The sequence below is a fragment of the Trachypithecus francoisi genome, unplaced genomic scaffold (assembly GCF_009764315.1).
Source record: "Trachypithecus francoisi isolate TF-2019V2 unplaced genomic scaffold, Tfra_2.0 Lachesis_group11, whole genome shotgun sequence".
Taxonomy (NCBI): domain Eukaryota; kingdom Metazoa; phylum Chordata; class Mammalia; order Primates; family Cercopithecidae; genus Trachypithecus; species Trachypithecus francoisi.
Genome location: NW_022681456.1, coordinates 36,064,466 through 36,069,022, shown reverse-complemented (window position 1 = coordinate 36,069,022; position 4,557 = coordinate 36,064,466). Strand labels below are relative to the sequence as shown.

Below are 4,557 nucleotides of genomic sequence, written 5' to 3'. Positions count from 1 at the left end.
CAGGGTTTGGGGGTTGAGGGTACATATGTAGTTCAGCTCTGTCCCACCCATGTATGCCCAGAGTGTGCAGTTCATTGGCCACCTTGCAGCCCTGGCCTGGGCTTGGTAACCACGTTGCTGTGGCCCTCCTGATATAACTTTGTCCACTTAAGGCTCATGTTGGGATACCCCACCTACCTCTGTGTGCCTGCCCCCAGCATCAACTTACCTGCTCCCTGGAGGCTTGTATTCCGCTTACTCCACAACTGTGAGCCAACTCTGGCCCTGGGAATCCAGCAAACTTCTCGACCTTTCGTGTTCTCTAGTGAGGTCCAATCCTGCTGTGAGTACCCTCCCTCAGCCCTAGGGTACCCTTCAGAGTGCTCCTTACATCTTTGTATTTACTCTTTTAGCATTAGTTTAATAATTTTTATATTAAACTTTCTCTGTTTAAGTTACCGTGAATTTCTGCCTCCTAGTTAAACCCAGGCTATTACATACCTTGAGTCAAAACCTCCTCTTTGGTAACTCAGATATTCTGGTTATGTCGTTTTCTCTAGATCTATGTACATTATATTTGTTTCCTTTCCTATTAACATGCTATTTGATGCTTAAGAAGTACTTATTGAGTTGACTTGAGATCACATATAACCTGGATAGATGTGTTTGCAAAGCCTTTTTACTTAAAGAAATTATGTGGGTTGTGAACTAGACTGTTGCTTCTCAACATGCAATATGTGCTAAAGGATCCTTTTTAAAATCTAATTTCTAAATTTGTCATAACCAATGGCTTTGTAATCATAATAAAGTGCTAGAGAATGGAATTTAAAAATGACGTAGAACAGCAGCTCATTTTTTGTTTAGTATTAGACTCCACAAACATATGATTACTCTATCAGACTGCTATAAAAGTTCCTAAATGTTCACCCCCAGTTTCTGTACTTGCGTTACCATGGACTGGTAACAGTCTGTGGACCACACTTTCAATAGCACTCATCAGGGCTGTTCCACCAATGCCAGGAGTTTCTACTCCCTGATTCTCAAATCTAATCCTCTTGTTGCACCTTGCTTGCCTATGGAGGGGTTGCTTTACAACTTCAGGGTTGTGGTGACAAGAGTCTCATCCATCCTCAGGTCTGTCCACACACTTTCTCCATCCAGCACATGCTCCTACTCAGCATTACTTCCATGAGTCCATCCTAACCTATTGTAATGTGGGTTTCTTTCTCATACCCACAGTCCCTCTTCCATAGATCATATAGTAGCGGTGGCAATGAAGTGTCCCCATATTTCCCTGGGCTGCAGGCCACTGAATTCAAAAACAGACACAGCACTACTCTCCCTCCCTGCTCCCCACCCACTATGTTTGCAGCTGATAAGAGCTAGAAGCTGAGGGTTATTTGCATATGTAACTTGTCTTGATAGCATGGATTGCACCTACCGGTAGAGCCAAAAGCCATGTGTCAAAGCTTGAATTCAGCCAATCAGGCAGGAAAATACAAATGAACTAGCTGTGAGGTCCAGCAAAAACATCATAATTGTAGCTTTGAATGTTGAAATAGAGGTGAGCTATAATTCCTAATCTCTCTGTCCTTTTATTCTGATGTGGGCATAGCATCCTCCTGTCTCTTAATTATTATCATTATACCAGTCTATCTAAAACTGTATTTGTAAAATCCATGGTAATTCCACCGAGTTTACTTCCTCATCTTTTCTCTGGGTTTGCGTCCTGCCTTCCCAGCTCAGTTTGTCAGCCAAGGATTCATTCTGTATTCAGTAGAGCTTCCATCCCATTGTTGGTGTTCACTAGATTGTAATAGAAATGCCATGCCACTGAATTGTGAAGTGAAGGTGTATTACATTGATACTGCCCCAATTTTACAGATGCTGCTCAGTGCCAAAGAGCTTTAATAAAATGCCCAAGGTCACAGAGCAAATCCATTGTAGAATCAGGGGCGGAACCAGCTGTTGTGAATTTTGAGCCCACATCTCTTTTCAGGGTATCAGACTGCCTCTCAGAGCCACAAGAGATACTCTTATCAATGTTGTTTGGTGGGTGTCCAGTTTACTGCAGTCGATACTGCCAAATGAAATCTTCAAATGCCAGAAGTATGCTGTCAGACACTCTTCACCTTTATGAACTTCAGCGTTATAAGCAGCAGCAGCACAGACACAGCCAGGAAATCTATAACCACAGTTAATGCCGATTGTTAAAAGTGTGTCTGCTTGGAAGTTGTTTTTGCCTGACAATGATTGATGCTAACAGTCATTAAAACAACGGTGACAAAAATAACAAAAACCACAACCACTTGAAACAAAATCTAAGCTACCAGAAAGGTGGTGCATGGCTTCTATAGGGAACCTGGAAATCATGTTGCAAATAACCCAAATAATCTAATACGAAATGATAGTCGTGTTGAATATGCTGTTTCCAAACACTTCTTCCTTCTTCCTTCCTTTTTCCTTCCTTTTTTCCCCAGAATATTATGATCACTTGCCCTCACTCTACTCTCCAGTCATTGGTGTTGGGTCAAGGCCTGTTGAAGTAGGGGTATGGAGACCTGGATGAAAAATAATTTAATGTAAATTGCGAGCATGCATTCTAACATTTAAAATATACTAACTACTCAGGGCAAATACTGTGATGGATGTTTTAGCTACCTTCACCCTAATTCTTACACCACTCTCGCAAGATAAATTTTATTCTCTCCATTTTATAGATGAGGAAACCAAATCTCAGAGAAGGTAACTTGCTCATCATCTAGATGGTAAGTGACTGGGTTTCAAACTTGGGTCTTTCTGGCTCTAAATCTCATCCTTTTTCTGCCCCACTCCTCACTTTCCCTTTAAGAAATGGTAAGTTATATTAATTAGTAGTAGTGGCTTATTTATTTATCTTTAACACCAACTATTGGTGTTTGGTTGGGGTTGCAATAACAGTCAATGTGAATTGGCCAAAATGTGAGCAAAGTCTGGGTAGTGAAAGCAGAAAAAGTTAACAGTTAAAAGTCAGTATTCTGACTCTGCTGTATAGGTTTTGTTTTTAGATTACCAATTGCTAATCATAAAGTCAAAGGAAAATGATAAGAAAGGAATCCTAACTTTCCTGGCATTTTAAGTCATGTGTTCTTCAATGACTTTAAAGCTTGACTATTGAGGACATGAGAAGGAATTTGAGCTGGGGATGCTTTCTCGGTGAGATTGAGAAGCTTTTCTTGTTCTGCCCTCATCCCCTGCTCGCCCCTCAATTCCATGGTGCATAAAATCCCAAATCTGTTCACTTTTTTGACTAAATTAGACTGAGCAAAATAGACTTGGGAATTCATCTTGTTCACAGGCTTAGTGGATATCTTTGTCTAGGGATAATTTAATATAATGTAGAAACAGTAATAATTATAAGGATATCTTAAATATGTTTGACTTCTTTATTTCTGTGAGATCATGGCATTACAACGGCTTACTTGTAGAATGTATCAACACTTAATTCTTTTAGAATCAGTAGGCAGCAGTTAATGACTTCATTTTGCAGATGGCAAGACTGAGGCATATGGCCACAACGAAAGACCTGCCTGGGGAAATGCCTTCAATGATGGGAAACATAAGCCAAGATCTGGAACTTCTTAATTCTTCATTTGATGTCAACTTAACAATACATTACACTTGCAGATATTGCTGGCATTCTCTTCATTGCAACCATTTTAATTTCATAACAAATTTCTGGCTGAAATCTATAGAAGTATCATTGAAACAATGTTTCTATAGTAGAATTCTAACAGTGAGTGAGGTATATTCTGCTCCATCAGCAATGATGTGTGAGAAAGAATATTCTAAATGATGCCAAACAGAGTTTTAGCTTCTGTGAGGACACTAGGGAAATATGAGACATAATCCTACCTTAAAAATAATTCAGGGTCTGATTTGAGAAAATAATTGCACTCTCATGAAGTAATCACAGCACAAAATATGTGGTGCTGACAAAAATAGCAAGAGGGATCAAGGGAACACAGAGATTGCCTAGGAGGTGGAGGGTCCATGGAAACAATAGTTGTTGAATCTTAAAGGGTGGAAATGTTTCAACAAGGACAAAAAGAGAGAAAAGAAGAACATCCCATTCAACATTTGTGTTGTACTTTTTAGTTGGCAAAGTACCTTCATGTTCGTCATGGGACGGATCCTTGTAAGAACTCTGTAGGAGATACGATTATTCTGCATTTACTGATGAGGTGTCTGAAGCTCAGAGAGGTTAAGTATGTTTTCTAAGATGACACGGCTTGTAAGGGGTAGAGCTGAGAGTCAGACCTGAATCTGATGCAGTCTACTTAACAATCTCCTTGGTGCCAGATTCTTGGAGGGTCATAAAGCCAGGCAGATGGGAATTAGTGTCTGCTTTGACCAGGAGTAAAATATGATGACAATGAAATCCAGGAAGATTGAAGACACAGGAGATAGAGATGAGCTAGGGATTTCCCCCAGCCACCAAAGCACCTGTTCTACTTCTGTCATGTATGCATTATACTTGTTTGTTCTAACCTGTCCATTCTGATCTGTCTGTCTTCTGACTCTGAGCTCCTGGCAGAA

At 40.2% G+C, this 4,557-nt stretch overlaps 1 long non-coding RNA gene across 1 annotated transcript; it reads left to right on the top strand.

Annotated features, from left to right (window-relative positions):
* Positions 1 to 1,428: 1,428 nt before the first annotated feature.
* LOC117090984 lies at positions 1,429 to 4,082 on the top strand. The gene is made up of 3 exons (XR_004440190.1): positions 1,429 to 1,543; positions 2,700 to 2,747; positions 3,509 to 4,082. It is a non-coding gene; the product is annotated as an uncharacterized LOC117090984 (long non-coding RNA).
* The last annotated feature ends 475 nt before the right edge of the window (positions 4,083 to 4,557 follow it).